General features: G+C 36.5%; 1 long non-coding RNA gene across 1 annotated transcript; it reads left to right on the top strand.

The window, feature by feature from the left end:
• The first annotated feature begins 19,964 nt into the window (after positions 1–19,964).
• LOC140818835 (uncharacterized) lies at positions 19,965–21,433 on the top strand. The gene is made up of 5 exons (XR_012115078.1): positions 19,965–20,062; positions 20,145–20,214; positions 20,286–20,393; positions 20,505–20,591; positions 21,248–21,433. It is a non-coding gene; the product is annotated as an uncharacterized lncRNA (long non-coding RNA).
• The last annotated feature ends 223 nt before the right edge of the window (positions 21,434–21,656 follow it).

Below are 21,656 nucleotides of genomic sequence, written 5' to 3' on the forward strand. Positions count from 1 at the left end.
TTACCATCAATGGGTGTTGATGGAGCACATGACAATGAACCATCATGCCTTCATGAAGATTGTGATGGGACTTGGGTCGACAATGTTTAACCAAAGATATTTTACTTTTGGTAGACAATATTGATATGTATTTTGCTTTTGAATAGGAGTTTGTAGACAATATTGAAGTTATACTTTTGTTTATCTTTGTATCTGTTGGATTTCTATTGAAGATGAATTTCTTATCATATTTTTTGTTGTATATATTGTGTATTTATTTCTATATTGATATGTTTTTTTTTTCACTTTTTTATTGAACAGGTTAAATCTGGTCTCAATGACATCCTTTAGAAAGCTTAAAATTGGGTCTCGTGATGATGATACAATTCATGAATCGAGCAAGATATTAGGACAGTTTGCATTGATTGGGAAAGGAAATTTCTTTTGCATCTACTTCTACTGACAAGAGTTTCAATGGAAAAGAAATGTTGGGATCTACAGACACTGAAACTACAAGAACATCTAGAGGTCTTACACATCTAGATAAGCTTTGTAGGAAGGGGGTTCAGGGAATTCGTAAGGAGGTAAGATTCAATATACTTGGACAACCAGTAGGAGAAGCTGCTGCTGAAATGCAGAGTTATATTGGTGTGCTTGCTCGAGAAAAAGTTAAGATAACTTACAAGACATGGAAGCAAGTTCCAAGTGAAGTGAAAGAATTGATATGGGAATTTGTTAATGTAAGTTCTATTGTTTTTTCACAATTAATATTCATATTGTTTATATATATCTTATGTTATGTCATTCTTTTTAATGTATTTCCAATTTTGATGTTTTACAGTTGACGTTTGATGTTCCCCCAAGCTGGAAAAAGGGATGTTTAAGTTCGGCAAATAATAAGTGGCGTCAATTTAAATCACATCTTACTCAAAGGTTCATTTCGAATAAGGTTGATAAACCAGAGGAGTTGGATCAACCACCTACTGGCTATGGTCTTGCACAAGGTGACTGGATTTCTTTTGTCATGACTTGCATATCTGATAAATTCATTGGAAGTATCTTTTTTTTTTTTTTTGAAAATAAATCCACCATGAAGTATTTGACGAATTAAAAAAAATTTGATATGTGTCATTCTTCACTTGCCTAGGAACTAAGTGATCAACAAAAGGAAAGAAGGAAGAAGAACATATACCCTCATCGCGTTGCTCGTAAGGGATATGCACGATTTGCTGAAGAAATAGTAAGTATATTTCAACATTTGTGCCGTCAAACAAGTGACTGTTTCTTTCCTTCGCATGAATACTTGTAACATGGGTGACTGTTTTTTTCCTAGCATGTGATATATATAATTGCATTTGCGGTTTTTTTTTTCTTTCACATTTTAACATATTTGTCAAACTTCATTTGATTGTTCTTGTATGTAGGCAAGTGAATTGTGTGACGATGATGATATCAACAGATCTAGTATTTCGGAAAAAGGGTGAGTGAATAAAGAATGGGATTTTGATGGCCAGGAGTTGCAAATAACAGTAGAAAAGATTGTGAGCAAACTATACATAAAAATCAATTATTTTATTTTAATGAAACCTTTTGAAGTAATTAATAGTTTCAACTGGATGAAAGGATGATTACATACAACAAAAGCATGAGGGGAAACTTGAAATAAAAGGGACAAAAAAGGATATTCTCATGATTATTGAGCAAAAGAAAGAGTTGATAGAGGCTAGATAATTAATTCAAGAGCAAGATACACGCATTCAAAAACTTGAAGCAATTGTCTGCAAAAAAGGTGCATGGGACAATGAGATTGATGACAAAGGAAGTTGCTCGGTAAAATTGCATCAAGTGAATGAAAGTGAAATGAAAATCGACAAGTTTTTCCCCAGTTATGAAGATTTGAATGATGTCGAAATGAAAGTTGTGGAAAAATCTGTTGCTTTACAGGTATATAATTTGTTGTGATTATAAAGTACTTTATATTTTTTAACTAAAGACTTAGTACAATTCATTGACATAACTATTTGTCTTTTACGGGAAACCTGTTTTTTTGACATTGAAGTCTAGCACAAACATTGTTGCATATGGAACAGTTGTTGAGGTCAATGGAGCTAATAACTTGCTTCATGGTGTTCCATTACCTCAAAATTGCATGTGTTTATCCATTGATGAAGTAATGCAAAAATCAGCACTTTTGCCAGTTTCGATTCCCAATGAATGTGAAAATGTTGGTGATACCGTAGGAACACATATGGCTTGGACAAATCATTTGATAATGCTACGACAAGAGGTACACGTATGCTTATATTTCGAAGTAAATATCTGTCCAATTCTCTAGTATTGAACATATCTAACATGTTTACAATACAATTATCAGAAGCACCATAGGAACAAAACTATAAGTGTCGAAAGAAACCAGACTTTTTCATCAAATATGCCAAGAGCAGTGCGCATGGTGTATTGTTATTGTTAGAGAGCCCTTGAAAATGGAAGGAAATTAGAATTTCTTTTATATCATGAAGTATTTGCAGATGATTATGAAGTTAACTTGCACTTTGAGGACATCAATCCTTTGTATCACTTGGAGCCAATTTCAGGAAATTGTGTAGTCGTCTAAATTTGGTAAGTATTCGCTTAACTTAAAGTTTGTTTGTTCTTTTCTTATATTATTATATAAGATGCATATAATTTGTTAGTTTTGTATGTAATGTAGTTTTGATTTTCGTTTACTTGAAATGACAGGCATCTTTATAAAAATATGGTGAAAGAAAACAAGATTGGCAAATTCAGATTCGTTAATCCACATAGCATCCCAAATTTGCAAAAAAATACACACGACAAAACAGGAAAACTAAAAGATTGAAAAAGAGGGCGAGTTCTTTAGCGGATAGGCTAAGTGGTGCAGCCATGGATCAATTGGTTTTGGTTCCAAGTTGTTGTGGGTAAGTAAGATCCTAATATAATTTTCAATTGTTTTTTTTAGTGAATTGCATACATTTATTATGTTCGTGTGTAGTTTTCATTGGACTCTCTGTTGAAAACTAGATTCTGAAGTTTGACAAAACATGAATCAATCGATTAAAAAAATATGAATCAACTGATACGCGCAAGAAAATTCGGCAACTGAACTTATCAACTGAAATCAGCTGATACAATGATACAAAGTAAACTGATCAGTTGGAACTGATCAGTTAAAACATTCAGCCGAATTCCTTTAAGTCTCTCAACTGAAGATGTCTCGGGAAAGAACAAAGAAGACATAACAGATTACAAGAGCGCCGCACAACAACCAAGACTACTTAAAACAACGCATTCCAGACAAAGCAATCAAGACGCCGAATTACAATAAATGAAGCAAACAATATCGAAGGAATAATCAAGTGGAAACCAACGGATACAAAGATTCAAATTTATCTCAATATTACCGTTGGAAAAGAAGAGTATAAATATGACAGAAGAAAAAGAAGAAATAATGATCACTCAATCTTAAACTTGCTGTTACTCTGTCAAAATCTTAGCTCACTCTCATTTGAATTACTCGTAGCAATCAAGGCTACAATCTGAGCTTATTAGCACTCTGTAAAAGTTGTTAGATTCAATTGTGCTAATATCAGTTACGCACTGAGAATATTGTGTACAACTAAGAGTTTCAGTTTTGCAGTAGTAAGTCCAAACTGAAGCGGGTCTGTACAAGTGTTGTACTTGATCAAATTCTTTTAGTGAATATCCTATCCTTGTGATAGAAAGGGTGACGTAGGAGTAATTAAATTCTCCGAACATCCAGAAACAACTCTTGCACATTTCTTTCAGTTTCGTATTCTATCTTTCAGTCAGTTAATTTCCGCAACTACTCTAGTTTAACAGATTGTTATTGACCAACAAGATTCCAAGATTCAGTTTGTCACCAAACTGAACTCAAATATTATTAAAGAACAATTTTAATTGTAAGTGTTTATTCAACCCCCCCTCCTTCTAAACACTCTTGTTACGACAACCGATCTTATCAAGTGGTATCAGAGCGGTTGAATCTTGTTCTTGAATACTTCTGATCTATAAATCTGCTAGCATGACTTCATTCAATAAAATTCCTATGTTCTCAAGAGAAGATTTCGATGACTGGAAAATCAGAATGCAGGCTCACTTAGCTGCACAAGATGATGACATGTGGTATGTCATAACAGACGGACCCATGAAGATTCTAAAAGCAAACAGAACAATTGCCATAACTGAAGGGGCACCACAGAGAATTCAAAAGCCCAGGGAAGAGTGGACAACTGAGGACAAAAGAAACGCCAATCTTGACAATGTGGCCAAAGATACTCTATAAAAAACACTGGACAAAGAAACATTCAACAAAACAAAGATGTGCAAAACAGCAAAAGAAATTTGGGAAAAGTTGATTCAGTTATATGAAGGAAATGACCAAACAAAAGAAAATAAACTCTCTGTTGCTGTTCAGAAATTTGACAATATCAAAATGAAGATTGGAGAATCAATGAATGAGTATGATGAAAGGGTGAGCAGTATTGTCAATGAATTAAATGCACTTGGAAAAGTGTATACAAACAAAGAAGTTGCACTGAAAGTGATGAGAGGCCTTCCAAAGGAATGGGATGTCAAAACTATGGCCATGAGCTAAAGACTTAAACCAGATCGAACTTTATGATCTATTCGCTGATTTAAAAGCTTATGAATTTGAATTACAGAACAGAGAAGGAGAACCATCTACTTCTACAACTACAACTGCTTTAGCAGCTGTCAACCGAGAAAACTACAACCGAGAAATCTGCTGATCAGTTAAGCAATGATGCTATGTCTTTATTCATCAAAAAGTTTGGGAGGTTCATGAGAAAGAACCAAGGAAACTTTCAGAAGCAATACCAGAGAAATAATTCCAAAGAAGAAACAAATGTTTGCTACAATTGTGGCAAAACAGGTCATTACATTGCTGACTGTCCTAAACCTAAAAAGGACAGTCAAGGATCAACTGACAGAAGAAAGAAATCACATGAGCATAAGACAAGACCCAGAGATGATAAGAAAATCTACAGAAAGAAACATGAGGTTCTATTAGCTGGCAAATCCAAATGGGCAGAAACTGATAGTGACGAATCAGAACCAGAAAGCTCATATAGCTCAAGTGATGAAGAGGAAGTCAAATGTCTAATGGCCAATGATCAGAAGCAGAATCTACAAGTCAACAGGTATTTGATTTTAGTTCAACTGATTTTACACGAGAAGAACTCATTTTAACATTGCATGAAATGGTAGATGAGTACCAGAAACTTGCATAATCATTTGAGGAAATAAAGTCAAAGAAAAATGATCCCATGGACAATAAAACCAAAACTGATGAATCAGTTGATGGGTTGAGTCTAAAAAGGGAAATTGCTAAGTTAAAAGCAGAGAGAAAGAAAGATCAATCACTGATCCAGAAATTGATCCTTGAAAATTCAAAACAGACTGAACTCATTCAATCTTGGAATAAGTCGTCTACTGCACTAAATGAGATGCAGAATTCACAAAAATCAGTTTCTGATAATTTAGGGTTCAGTAATCAAGGAGAAACGTATTCAAATGATACTCAACCAAAGCTGACATTGAACAAAGGGAAGTACATTCACTTTGTCAAATCAGCAGTGGTACAAGAACAAATTGAGCCCAGTAAACTGATTGAACAACCTACTGAGAAGTTGAACAAGGCTAGAAGATATGGGATTGGCTATAGTAAAAAGCTTTCAACTGATTCACAAAGCGGGTCATCAAAAATATTTCACAAAAACTATTCGAATGACTATATCAATTACTATAACTGCAAGCCAGTTCAGAAGAGATACAGATTGAACAATCAGTTGAATAAGACTAAACCACATACTGTATCATCTGTACACTACTCACCAAGCACACAAAAGCCGAGAAAAACCATTTGGAATACAGCTACTGGAAAGTCAGTTAGACTAATCCAAGTATGGGTTCCAAAGGGACTAATAAGTTTTGGACCCAAATAGATATGGGTACCAAATCATATTATGTGTGTGCTTGCAGGTAACAGGTACAAATAAAAATTCAATATGGTATTTGGATAGCGGTTGCTCACGACATATGACAGGAGATGCAAGTATGCTATCTCAACTGACCAAATATAGTGGTCCAAACATCAGTTTCGGAGATAATTCCAAAGGTAAAACCGTGGGTAAGGGTAAGCTTATCCATGGTAACTTTACTATTAAAGATGTTTTATTAGTAGAAAATCTGAAGTATAACTTGATTAGCATTAGTCAGTTATGCGACAATGGATTCTCGGTACAATTTGATGAAAACTCATGCTCAGTTAAAACATCAACTGATGAAATCATACTAACTAGCAAACGATGTGGAAACACATATAAAGTCAGTTGGAATGAACAGACTCATGCACCAGTATGCTTTATTACTTCAAAATCATCTCAAAACTGGTTGTGGCATAAAAGGTTAAATCATTTAAACTTTAAATCCATTTCCTATCTGAGTAAACATGAACTTGTAACTGGTTTGCCCAAAATAAATTTTTCAAAAGAAAAACTTTGCTCAGCATGTCAGTATGGAAAACAAGTACGATCTTCTTTCAAAAACAAGGGCTGTAAATCATCGTCCCGGTGCTTAGAACTATTGCACATGGATCTCTTCGGTCCAATACCAGTCATGAGTTTAGGGGGAATGAAATACACCTTGGTGGTCGTAGATGATTTTTCAAGATTTACTTGGGTTATCTTTCTCAAATCCAAAGACCATACGGCTGCACAACTGATTAAACTCTTGAAAAGACTTTTAAATGAAAAATCAGTTGGGATTGATCGAATCAGATCTGATCGAGGAACTGAATTCATAAATCAAACACTTTCAAGCTTTCTAGAAAATGCTGGAATCAAGCATGAGCTCTCAGCAGCAAGAACTCCTCAGCAAAACGGTGTAGCTGAGAGAAGAAATCGAACCCTTAAAGAAGCTGCTAGAACAATGCTTGCTGATTCTGATATTTCTCAAAGATTTTGGGCAGAAGCAGTAAACACTGCATGTTATACTCAGAACAGATCAATGATTAATAAGAATCATATGAAAACACCATATGAGATCTGGCATGGAAGAAAAAGTATAATCACTTATTTCAAAATATTCGGCTGTAGATGTTTTATTCATGATAATGGTAAAAATTACTTAAAAGCATTCGATACCAAATCTGCAGAAGGAATATTTCTTGGATATTCATCAGTTAGTATAGCTTATAGAGTCTTTAATAAGAAAACTTTAAATGTTGAAGAATCTGCGCATGTTGATTTTGATGAAACTGTACTAACTGATAAGCCAACTGATCAAATTGAGCTAGCTGATCGATTTACAGATATCAGTTTGGAAGATGATGACAAAGATGAAAGTCATAATGATCAAAACATCTTTCAAACACCAGAACCAGAGATATTAGATCAATTAAATGAACAGGAAGTCAATGCTGACAATCAGTTATTAAAGCAAACTGATAACATTCAAATACCAGCTGACGAGGCATCAACTGAAGCTGAAAACTGCATTCAGTTACCAACTGAAGAAGTTGATGATGCAACAAATGCAGAGTACAGATGGAGTAAATCACATCCACCACAACTGGTAATTGGAAATCCATCTAACCCAGTAAGAACTCGCAATCAAATGTTAAATTTATTTATTCATTCAGCCTTTGTCTCACAAATGGAACCAAAGAAAACTGATGAAGCTCTTGCTGATCCTAACTTGGTAAATGCTATGCAAGAAGAGCTGAATCAGTTCACTCACAATAACGTCTGGAACTTAGTTCCAAGACCAACTTCAAAAACCATTATAGGTACAAAATGGGTGTACATGAATAAACTAAACGAGGACGGTTCAGTTATACGCAACAAAGCAAGACTAGTAGCACAAGGATATAGGCAAGAAGAAGGAATTGACTACGATGAGACGTATGCTCCAGTTGCAAGATTGGAAACAATCTGAATATTTCTTGCTTATGCATCTCACAAAAACTTCAAAGTTTACCAGATGGATGTGAAGAGTGCATTCCTAAACGGTCAGTTACAAGAAGAAGTATATGTTGAACAACCTCCAGGTTTTGTAAATCGCAAACTTCCTGATCATGTATACTATTTGAACAAAGCATTATATGGTCTTAAACAAGCTCCCAGGGCTTGGTACGAAACTCTTTCAAAATTCCTAACTGATCATGACTTTACAGTCGGATCAGTTGATAAGACCTTGTTCAAATTTACTAAAAATAATCATATTCTATTAGTTCAAATTTATGTTGATGACATAATATTTGGGTCAAATAACCCCAAATTGCGCGAAAAGTTTGCTAAGTTAATGCAAGAAAAATTCGAAATGAGTATGATGGGTGAACTGACATTTTTTCTTGGACTGCAAGTGAAGCAACTGGAAACTGGTATATTCATTAGTCAAACAAAATATACAAAGGAGTTGCTAAAGAAATTTGGTATGGAATCATGCTCGGCTGCAACTACTCCCATGAGCTCATCAGTTAAACTAGATACTGAAGAAGGGGGAATATCAGTAGTGGCGACATTATATAGAGGATTAATAGGTTCATTATTGTACCTAACAGCCTATCGACCTGATATTGTTTTTGATGTCCGTATGTGTGCCAGATTTCAAGCAAATCCTAAGCAATCACATTTCTCAGCTGCTAAAAGAATTCTGAGATATCTTAAGGACACGCAAAATATTGGGCTATGGTATTCCAAAGACTCCACCTTCAATTTAGTTGGATATTCAGACGCAGATTATGTAGGATGTAAGCTTGATCGCAAAAGTACAAGTGGATCTTGTCAGTTCTTAGGAGACAAACTTATCTCTTGGTTCAGCAAAAAGCAGACATCCATAGCTACCTCAACAACAGAAGCAGAATATCTTGCTGCCGGTAGTTGTTGTGCACAACTGATCTGGATTCAGCAACAACTGAAAGATTATGGAATAACGTCAACTGAATCGCCCATATTTTGTGATAATACCAGCACAATTGCCATCACTTATAATCCAGTTCTTCACTCAAGGACCAAGCATATAGATGTCAGGCATCACTTCATTAGGGATCATGCGTTAAAGAAGGATATTCGACTAGAATATATTTCAACTGAACAGCAAGCAGCTGACATCTTCACAAAACCATTACCCGAGGCCAATTTTTTTTACTTTCGAAATATTCATGGTTTAATTGATTTATCTTAGAAATTATTAGTAATATTGCTTCATTAACAGAATTATATGCAGAAAATAAGAACACAACAAATTGAAAATAATACTTCATTAAGAATACCAAAGTTCCCATTTTACAGAAGAAATCATGGAATCAACTGAATCTAGCCACGCCCTAACCCAATCATTTAACTCATAAATTCGAACTCTAGCAAATGCCCTAGATTTCGAAATATTATCAACAACATGCCATTCCTTCCATAGCATCGCCTCCAAAAGACATTTGTCTTCAACCAAATCCCTAACATGTCTAACTTCAAAACGTTCAAGGTATTTCAGTGCTCTTGCCTCCTGAGCACGAGTAGGAATAGCACCACTGTCACTCACCCTCTTCAACTCATGAATCTTTTCCCATGTTGAAATCACCTTCTGAAAAACATATATCTCCATCTTTCTCTCGATATCTTTTAAACGAGGGGTTGACTGCTCAGTAACATGAACATGAGTGCTGCTGCATGCATCAGAATCAGACATATTGAAATATTTTTGAACTGATATTGCATCACATTTTTATCACTATCATCTTATTTATAGGAAAATGACGTTGGAGAAGCTGAAGAGTCTCAAGTCAATCAATGCGTCTTTCAAATTTACCAAGGAATTTAATTTATCAGTTGTTCATTGTCAACTGACACCAGTTTGAATTCTATTAATAGTTGTTTAAATAGTCCCAGTTCATGATCAACATATGACAGTTAGTTTCTCATCAGTTCATTTGTTTACCTATCACAACTGATGAAATATATCATTTGCAGAAAATCAGAGTTAAAAACAGATAAAGATTTCATTACTTATAAATGTTGGTCTGGATTACATCATCATACTTCTTCTCCACAACAATTATCCAAAATTTCAGCCAAACAGATAGAGAAGAAGGAGCAGTCATAAGAAAGCTGTGAGAATGAGCTATGCGCCTCATGATCTTCAATTCCTTGCGGAGCATCAGCTGATACATGTGATCGTCCTTGAAGATGTCCACCCACACAGCAATATTCAAGTGTTTTCGCACTTGATTCAGTTCTGCCACCAATTCAGGAGTGGTGGCCTCCCAAGAGTTGTATAAGAGCTCAAGCTACTGTAATCGCTCCCAGTAATGCAGACTTTTATAGAAGACTTCGTCTTCTATCTCGGCCTTCCTGGCCTCCACAGAAAATGGAGAAAGACTTGAGTCACCTGTATCAGACATTTTTTTTATTGATATGTCTTAAACTAATTGAGCCATTTTATTTATAGCAGAATATCAAGAAAGATGAAGAGTCATCAACGTTTCAGCAAAACCAATATCCTCTCTGACTCTTAAAATTATTTTGTAGCACTACTTTAATTATTATATGCACCAATCTAGGGGGAATGTCAGTTTTTAAAGAAGTTAACTGGGAAGACAATCGTTTGTGAATTCTCAACTGACTTGAATCAGTTTCCCAACTGATCGTTCAGTTTGAAAATTTTACAAATCTTCTCACATAAGTTAACCAATTTAAAACTTAATATATTCCAAATCAAATGACGTGACTAAATTTTTATGACGTGGCATATTTTAAAACCGCTCATTATTATATACACACGATTAAAGCACACGTGCACACATTTTTATTCAAAATTTTTCCCGGGCTGACACGTTTCCAGAATTTGAACAGTCACGAACAAAAGCATTTTGCCCGCTTCACTTCAGTTCTATTCTTCACAATTACAATCAGTTTCTAAGAGTATACAAATTTCAGAACTTATTCTCTTCAATTTGCAGATCACTACACTTTCCGAAATGGCAAACCAGATCCCAGCCGATATTTTGAATGCGATGGTCATCGATTTTAACTCGGTTCTATCGATTCAAGAAGCAGACGTTAAGAATGTATTTCTAAAGCTTGAGTCGACAGGTCTCAGAATGTTCTTAGGACAATATTCTCAGAAGATATACCTCAACGAGGTCAATGAATTCTATCGGAAGGGATTTATCACTGCTAATGACACTATCTCTGTGACTACCAATGATCAGTTGCTTCTCCTTTCTGAAGAAGCTTTCGGAGAAATCTTCTCTCTGCCAACTGATGGTTATGTCAGCTTTTCTGAAGTAAAAACTCAGGATATTGAAGAAATGCAGTCTCGATTATCTGCTGATGGACGAAAAATCAAGGTTTCCGATCCAAAGAAGGAACTGAAACCAGAAATTCAGTTGTTAGCTGATATCGTGGCAAAGGGAATATTAGCAAAATCCGGTTCTTATGCTGTTCTTACACTCGAAAAATTCCAGGTAATATGACCATAATCATGGTTGAAAATAAAGCAAATTGGAGATATATTCTTTTTAACATCTTGAAGAATATGCTCAAGTCATCCAAACAGTCATGTGGCTTTGCCATCCAAATCAGTTATCTGTTAAAACTGAAGGGTTTGGTAGCTGAAAATGCTGAAACATCATCAAAATTCAAGGTCTTTACTGCCAAAAACACCTTGCCATCAAAAACTAAACTAGAGGTTGAGCCATCACCAGTCAAGAAGGCCAAAACAACAAAAAGGAAACCGATTCTCAGTGAATCAGATTCAGAGAAAACTCCTTCCCCTAAGCTTGTCAAGAGACCAAGGACTCAAAGAACCAAACCAATAACAACAGTGGAAGTCATTCCACTTGAGAAAATTATTCAATCAGCTGCTCAACAGCCCATTCAAGCTATCCCTTTGCAAGTAGTCACACCTGATGATTCAGTTACCAAAGCAAAGACACCAGCTAAGGTAAGAGCTCCCTTGACTCTTGTAAATCGCCCTACCATCCTGCCTAGAGCCAGATCTAAAGGAGTAATATTAAGGGAACCAGTGCACTCCACACATTCTGGAATGGATCTTCCTCACATTCTCTCAACTGACAAAGGAAAAGGCAAGCTGGTTGAAGAACCCCGGCCATCCAATGTCATTCAAACACACATTGACCTAGTTTGGGAACAGGTCAATGCATTTGCCACATCACAATTAAAATCTTTTGATTGTTGGAAAATCTTCAGAACAGAAATCTTTGCCAAAGAACTGAAGCATAGATCTCAACTGAAAAAGTTCATCAAGCTAGAAGCAATTGTGATGAAATTAGTCAAAGCTGCTACAATTCCACAGGCATTAGAAAGGCAGAAATATTTCTTTGATCAGATTCGCGTCAAAAAGCTAACAAGAATGGTAGCAAAGCTGAAGTCCAACTACAATCCAACAAGTCCAACTGCATACAATGATAGAGCTGTATTCACTGAACTGGACACAGATCTTAGTAGTCTGCAGAGTGAAATCAGGAACTAGTTTTTCATGACAAACCCCCCAACTCAAATACTGAAAAAGATTTATCCTCCTCTCCTGATGCGATCGTGGTAGCCTTGCACGGGAGTATGAGCAAAGAAGATGGATTTACGTGCGAGGAGCAAAATGATGAAGGGGTCGTGATGCATGGGAGTATGTTGGAAGGCCAAAGGAACATGATTCAAACATCGGCCGAGTCTGAACGGACCAGCACACGGACCTGCACACGGGGTCCGTGTCCCTTACACTCCGAGATGAGCAACTACAGAGCCTACACGGACCTGAAGACGGACCCAGGCACGGGGTCCGTGCCCTATGTATTTGGCGAAGACAGTGCCTACACGGACCCGTACACGGAGGTGAGCACGGGGTTCGTGTCCCTTGATCCCGACTGAAGATGAGTTACAGTATGTACACGGACCCAGACACGGAGGTCTGCACGGGGTCCGTGCCTAGTGTTTTCTGCGCGACAAAATTACCTTTTTTAGAGTTTTATTTTGTTAGGAAACTAGATTTCATGGTATCTTTTGATATCTAGACTATGTTGGACGAAATTCTGAACACAATACACATATTATTTTGAGTTTATCAAATTTGTGAGATTTTTCACTCATCTTTTCAAGGCTTTAGCTTTGTTAAAACAAATCAAACTTATCAAAGTTTATAACTTTGTGGCGTTTGTCGATCGTTCTTGTGCGGATTGTCGTAGGCATCGTTCTTCGAAGGTTCGTTCTAATTTTCGATTGTTATTCCGTGTTTATTTGTTGCTAGACTTTCGTAGTTTAGAGGTGAATAACACAACCTTACTTGATTCAAAAGATCGGGAAAAACACACGAATCTTATTATTGTAATTGAATAGAGGGTGCGATTTATTTTTAATCGTGTTTGCTATTTATTCGTATCGAGATTCATATCATTTGGTATCAGAGCCTTAGGTTTATTGAATTCAAGTAAATTATCTTGTTCTTAAATTGCAGATCTGTATTATTTATTCGTTTATTTTCAGATCTGTTTTGTTCCATCGTTCTTCGTAAATTTTTCGTGAATCTGTGATTCTCGAAATTTGTTAGTGATTTTTTTTTTGGGATTTTCGAGTAGTACTCAAGCCAAAAAAAAAAAAAAGAGTACAAAAATTCCGAAAATTCACCATTAAATTCTTTTTGATATCTTGTTCTATTTCCTTTAGAGAGTCATATTTAATTGTCTCTCACAGTCAAAATATATATATATATATATATATATATATATATATATATATATATATATATATATATATTATATTCGAATTTCGTGTTTACACGGTCTAAGTGAGTCGGTTGCAATTGTTCACAAGTTGAAACTTGGTTGTTTGATTTACTCAAAACACAAAGCTTGAAGCTCTCGAGGGAACTCTCAAATTTGAGTGATATTACTTGAGTGTGATTGTTATTTCTTTGGAGTGACTAGTGAGTATTTGTTGTGAGCAAAAAAAAATAAGAGAGGAGAGACGAGTGAATTTCTTTGGAGTGACCGTGAGCATTTGGGTGAGGATTATTTTATTTCTACTAACCTTTTCTTGCAGGTACAAATTTGAAATTAAATGGAGAGGGAGGTAGGAGATAGTTCGAATTCGGGGGTGTCCAAGGCCCAACTAGATGCGTTGTTTGGGGATTTTAGTAGGGCGATGACGACCCAAATGGAGTCGTTGCATGAGAGGTTGGGTAAACTTGAGGTTAGTGTTAGTGGGGGTAAACCTAAGCCTAAGGATTTGGGTAGAGATGACGAAGAGTATGATCTAGGAGGAGTCGATGAGAGTCAAAATGCGAATTGGGGTAGGAATGGAAGAGATAGAGGATTTGGGAGAGGAAGAAGAGAAGCTATGAGGGGTAGGTATGAGGAGACTAGGGAAGATGGTCATATGGGTAGCATTAAGATGAAAATCCCTTCATTCCATGGGAAATCTGACCCGGAGGCGTACCTAGAATGGGAAAAGAGGGTAGAGTTCGTATTTGAATGTCACCACTACTCCGAACAAAAGAAGGTGAGGTTGGCGGTGGTTGAATTCTTAGACAATGCTCTCATTTGGTGGGATCAATTAGTGACCACTAAAAGAAAGTATAATGAGAGACCTATTGAATCTTGGGATGAGATGAAGAGTGTAATGAGGAAGAGGTTTGTGCCTAACCACTATTATAGGGAGATGTTTAAGAGGTTACAAACTTTGAGGCAAGGGTTGAAGAGTGTTGAGGACTATTTTAAGGAGATGGAAGTACTCATGATTAGGGCAAATACGGAGGAGGATAATGAAGCAACTATGGCTCGTTTTCTTTGTGGTTTGAACAGGGATATCCAAGATCAAGTGGAGCTTTGGCACTACTTAGATCTAGACGAGATGGTGCAAATGGCCATAAAGGTGGAGCAACAACTCAAGAGGCGAGGAGTTGGCCGCACAAATCAAACCGGAGGGGCATCATCTTCTTGGCGGTCAAGCGGGGTGAAGCCTGAGGAAAATAAAGTGGAGGCCAAGCCAAGATTTGACACTAAGCAAGAGGCACCTAAGCAAGGAGTCCAAGGTAAATCTGAAACTCCTTCTAATCGTTCTAGGGATACTAAATGCTTTAGATGTCAAGGGTTAGGTCATATTGCTAGTGAATGTCCTAATAAGCGGGTGATGATCTTGAATGCTTATGGTGAGTATGAGTCCCAAAGCGAGGGTAGTGATGATGATATGCCTGCATTGGAGGATCCCGATGAGGGATATGAGGCGGTTGTAGGAGAATCATTGGTGACTAGGCGTATCATGATTGGCCAAGTCGAGGAGGAGGAGACCAATCAAAGGGGGAACTTGTTCCATACTAGGTGCTTTGTGAACGAAAAGGTTTGCAACGTTATTATAGATGGGGGAAGTTGCACCAACGTAGCTAGTTGTGAGATGGTGGAGAAGTTGATTTTGCCTACTCTAAAGCACCCTCAACCATATAGACTTCAATGGTTGAATGATTGTGCGGAGGTGAAAGTAAATAGGCAAGTTCTAGTGTCCTTTTCTATTGGGAAGTATGTGGATGAGGTTTTGTGTGACGTGGTGCCTATGCATGCTTGTCATATCTTGTTGGGTAGACCTTGGCAATTCGATAGGAAGGTAACACATGATGGTTTCAAGAATAGGTACTCATTTGTCCTAAACAAAGAACCAATTGTATTACTACCTTTGTCACCAAAACAAATACTTGAGGACCAATTGAAAAGAATAAAAGAGATGAGGCCGAAAAAAAGAGTGTCCAAAAGAGTGAGATGGCCTTAGAAAAAGAAAAAGAAAAATATATGGTCGAAAGAAAGAGTGAACAAAAGAGTGAGATGACCATAGAAAAGAAAAAATAGAGAGAAAAAGAGGCCAAAGAAAAAGAAAAGAAAAATCATTTGATGGTCCAAAGGAGTGAAAAGAGTGAGGTTGAGAGTTGTTTATTATTGCAAAAACCATTACATGTACCTTTGTACAAAGTGGTTTACCATATTGTGATGAAATCGCCGGTTCAATCCCGAGCATTGCTATTTCTTATTTGCAGGATCGTGGAGTTATCATGACAAGGAGACAAGTGAGTCCTGTCGAAGGGAGAACCCAAAAGTTTGAGCCTAGAGAATGCAAGTGCAATTATGACGAGGTAAGGTTAGTTGCCACTACAACAACTATGAGGTATGATTTTCTTCTTTACCTTAATTCATTGTTGTCTTGTCTTCAAGAATTATGGGAGCAACTTGAAAATGTGATGTTTAGGAGATATGAATGCGATTTAATCTTGTTGCCTAAGTGTCATAGAAATGAGGAGGGAGATGTATTGCATGAATTAGATTCGAATGTTATTGATTTTGAGTGTTCAAAGTTTGTCCAATTGACACTTTGTCATGACAATGACCTATGTGCATTAGAATTAAATTCATGTGGTGAGTTAGATGAATATAATAATTTCTTTGTTCATGATGAATATAATTTGAAGGAGATTAAATTGTTCATGTTATGCTCATTTTATGAAATAATCGTTAGTGAGGCGTATTTTTGTGATTTCATCATTGACAAAATTCATGGATTTCTATGTTGGTTGCATATGAAGAGGTATGTTAAATGGAATAGCAAAGAATGCATTGCCTATAGGGCTAGGGCACCTGATCTTGATTTCTATAAGTTGCTTGAGTCTTTCTTATTCCTAGTGAGCTATGGTCGTACACGTGTATGGATTTCATTTTTGTGTTGACTAGGTCTAAGAAGGGGAGGAACTTGATTTTTGTGATACTTAACGGTATTCTATCATTTTATGTCATTTATTATTTGGTATATGTTGATGTTGGTGAGTTGATAGTGAATGCTGCCATGGAGTTAGGGATCAAGGCGTTGATGGCGTGTGTGGGCAATGGCATCTACAAACTTGCGCTTAAAGGTAAGTATGTTGATAATATCCTCCTTGTTGTTACTAACTTGCTTCGTTTTTGTGCAAGGGGGCAAGATTTGAGGACAAATCCTTTTCAAGAAGGGGAGGATGATGCGATCGTGGTAGCCTTGCACGGGAGTATGAGCAAAGAAGATGGATTTACGTGCGAGGAGCAAAATGATGAAGGGGTCGTGATGCATGGGAGTATGTTGGAAGGCCAAAGGAACATGATTCAAACATCGGCCGAGTCTGAACGGACCAGCACACGGACCTGCACACGGGGTCCGTGTCCCTTACACTCCGAGATGAGCAACTACAGAGCCTACATGGACCTGAAGACGGACCCAGGCACGGGGTCCGTGCCCTATGTATTTGGCGAAGACAGTGCCTACACGGACCCGTACACGGAGGTGAGCACGGGGTCCGTGTCCCTTGATCCCGACTGAAGATGAGTTACAGTATGTACACGGACCCAGACACGGAGGTCTGCACGGGGTCCGTGCCTAGTGTTTTCTGCGCGACAAAATTACCTTTTTTAGAGTTTTATTTTGTTAGGAAACTAGATTTCATGGTATCTTTTGATATCTAGACTATGTTGGACGAAATTCTGAACACAATACACAAATTATTTTGAGTTTATCAAATTTGTGAGATTTTTCTCTCAACTTTTCAAGGCTTTAGCTTTGTTAAAACAAATCAAACTTATCAAAGTTTATAACTTTGTGGCGTTTGTCGATCGTTATTGTGCGGATTGTCGTAGGCATCGTTCTTCGAAGGTTCGTTCTAATTTTCGATTGTTATTCCGTGTTTATTTGTTGCTAGACTTTCGTAGTTTAGAGGTGAATAACACAACCTTACTTGATTCAAAAGATCGGGAAAAACACACGAATCTTATTATCGTAATTGAATAGAGGGTGCGATTTATTTTTAATCGTGTTTGCTATTTATTCGTATCGAGATTCATATCATCTCCACAAAAAGAACCATTTCCACAACAGGCAACTGAAAAGCCAGTTCAGGGAATACCTCAATCCTCTCAGACAGAACATCAGCTATATTCTGAAGCAGAACTATCCTTGGCAAACATTGATGAAATCATTCAAGCTGTTACCTTGGAAGCTCAGCTAGAGGGAATACAGTATGACTCAGTTACCCATTCAGCTGAACAACCAGAGCAAGACATTAAGATATCATCTGAAGCACCAGCTGAGTCACTTATTGCTGAAAAACTTATATCTGCTCAAACTGAAGATCAAACTGAAGTGCCAAACCAAACTTCAGAAAAAGAAATAACTGAATCGGAAAAAGCTCAAACTGAAGCACCAGTTCAGCCAGAAAGTTCTGCTGAACAAGATATTCAAACTGATGAACAAGCAAGACCCTCAGAACAAGAAACTGTTGAACATGTAGAAGGTCAGTTGCTCACTGAATCAAAGGATCAAGAACAATGTTCAGTTAATTCTCCACAGGAGGCCCCTATGTATGAACCATCCATCTCCATCATTCAGCCAGACAGTCCATTTCTTGATCAAAACCAACGTTCTTCATCTCAATTTCAAGAAAACATTCCAGCTCAACCTATGGCTGGAACAACGGAAACTAATCAAGCATTAGTTCTTTTTGGACAAACATCGAAGCATTCAGAAACGCCCAGTCAGCGCCCTCCAATTCAATCCACAGAAATGGATGTTGTTCTTGAAGAAATCCAGAACATACAGTACAATATGCAGCAGATGCTCGCTGAAATCAAGAAAATTCAATTAGAACAACTGTCTCATACTGTCAAATTAGATTCTTCGACTGAATTTGACTCGGCAAAACTAAACGCTCTTCAAGCCAACATGGATTCTCTTAGCAGAACTGTGCGTGAAATAAAGAAGGGGCTAGCTAACTCACTCTTTTCTCAAATTTTATTTTATCTACAAGGAATCCAGAGATTTTATGATATCTACAAGGAATCCAGTTATTTTATGATTCAGTTGCGTAATCTATTATCTACAAAGAGCTCAGTTATTCGATCTTAAATCACTTAGTTTTGTCAAACACCATAAAGGGGGAAATTGTTGGAAACTAGATTCTGGAGTTTGACAAAACATGAATCAATCGATTAACAAAATATGAATCAACTGATACGCGCAAGCAAATTCGGCAACTGAACTTATCAACTGAAATCAGCTGATACAATGATACAAAGTAAACTGATCAGTTGGAACTGATCAGTTAAAACATTCAGCCGAATGCCTTAAAGTCTCTCAACTGAAGATGTCTTGGGAAAGAACAAAGAAGACATAACAGATTACAAGAGCGCCGCACAACAACCAAGACTACTTAAAACAACGCATTCCGGACAAAGCAATCAAGACGCCGAATTACAATAAATGAAGCAAACAATATCGAAGGAATAATCAAGTGGAAACCAACGGATACAAAGATTCAAATTTATCTCAAGATTACCGTTGGAAAAGAAGAGTATAAATATGGCAGAAGAAAAAGAAGAAATAATGATCACTCAATCTTAAACTTGATGTCACTCTGTCAAAATCTTAGCTCACTCACATTTGAATTACTCGTAGCAATCAAGGCTACAATCTGAGCTTATTAGCACTTTGTAAAATTTAGATTCAATTGTGCTAATATTAGTTACGTACTGAGAATATTGTGTAGAACTAAGAGTTTCAGTTTTGGCAGTAGTAAGTCCAAACTGAAGTGGGTCTGTACAAGTGTTGTACTTGATCAAAGTCTTTTAGTGAATATCCTATCCTTGTGATAGAAGGGGTAACGTAGGAGTAATTAAATTCTCTGAACATCCAGAAACAACTCTTGCATATTTATTTCAGTTTCGTATTCTATCTTTCAGTCAGTTAATTTCCGCAACTACTCTAGTTTAACTGATTGTTATTGACCAACAAGATTCCAAGATTCAGTTTTTCACCAAACTGAACTCAAATATTATTAAAGAACAATTTTGATTGTAAGTGTTTATTCAACCCCCCCCCCCCCTTCTAAACACTCTTGTTACGACAACCGATCCTATCACTCTCACTGTCATCGAGCCTTATAAGGAGATTGTTTATTTGGTGGATTCCCTAAGTCATCGCATTTGCGATGAGGATTGGAAATATGTTGTGGAAATGTGAGTTCATATTTCATTTTAATGATGCGTTTCATTTAATGAAAAAACACTCATATATCAACTATGTTCAATATTAATGAAGGGCGTTGACATTGTTTAACTCAACTAAGAGAAGGAAAGGAAGAAAGCGTGTACAATGGGAAGTCATAAAGGTATGTGTATTTCTCATTCGAGCTAATATTTTAATGTGTATATTTGTCATTAACAATTTGACATTTTAAAGGCTCCTAAGCAACCGGGTGCGAAACAATGTGGTTATTACGTGATGAGATTCATGAGGCAGATTACTGAAGAAGTTGCAACTCTTGAGGGGGATTCACTATGATCGATAGTAATATTATCTTACTTATCTAAAATAATTACAAGTTATCCAGCTACTTATCATTTTGAAAATTCATTAAGTTGTGTTTTTTACTAATATACTTTTTGTTTGTGCTCATAGTTCACAAAAACAGAGTATTCTATGGAAGAAATTGATGAGGTGTGCACCGAGCTGGCCGAATGCATACATGATCATATTTATGAATAGGTAGGACAAGATTTCATCTTATTTGAAAAAATACAGCTCATATTGAACAAATTTGTACTTTATTGTTATAGTTTTTAACATGTTTACGGGCTGTTTCAGAAATAGTCATTTTTCACATTATTTAGCTTCTAAGTTGGGTGAAATTCTTGTTTCTACTTTAAGATTTTTATAACATCTTCTCTCTGTATTTCAAAAGTGATTATTTTGGTTTCTTGCATTTTTACTTTCAGTTTGTGGATCAACAATACAAATAATAATGGATTGACGTGTGATTTTTTTTTGTTGCACGTTTGTTGGTTCATGACATGTGGATCTCTTCATTGCTTTCGGGATATTTTGAAAGAATGCGATAATTATAGGTGATATGTGTGTTGTATGATCTGGCTGTGTAGATGATAGGTGTGATGTATGGTCTAGCTATGTAGGTGATAGTTGTGGTGTATGGTTGTATTTAAATTTATTTCGAATATATATTGTTGTTTTGTGTTTTAAAATTTTCTGGTATGTCCTACTTGCGGGGAGGTTATGCCAAAAAATTTCTAGCCCCTGAGGTCCGTTTTAAAGTATTTTAACCCATTTTTTGTTGCAGATTTTAATCCAACCATTAAAATTATGTGGTTTTTATTTTCACGGGCACTGTTATGATGTTTTGGAAGATGCACCAGCAGAGAAATTCATTCCAACAAGCTACATAAGATATTTTGGAGTTGATATGCATGTGCAAGTCTTGGTTGTAGGGTATTTTTATTTTTGTGAACTTGACTAAGTTTTTGGAATATGGTTACGTACTTTTTTTTAATTGTTGGTTTGGTAGATTACAAGTCTATGAATGACATATTTCTGTTGTATGCATCTAGTTCTTGATCAAGTATATATGTTGATGTTTGAATTGATTTTATGTAAGGTTAAAATTATTATATATATAAGACAACAGTTTAAAATGATTTTACAACAGTTTGTGATATTCACGGAAAATTTAAGGTCCAATCCCAACAAGCGTCACTAGTCCAGACTCGGGTTTCAAAATTACCGTGAGCCTGAAAATCACAAATAAGACCGTTAGAA

The sequence above is a fragment of the Primulina eburnea genome, chromosome 17, assembly GCF_022965805.1.
Source record: "Primulina eburnea isolate SZY01 chromosome 17, ASM2296580v1, whole genome shotgun sequence".
Classification (NCBI taxonomy): Eukaryota; Viridiplantae; Streptophyta; class Magnoliopsida; order Lamiales; family Gesneriaceae; genus Primulina; species Primulina eburnea.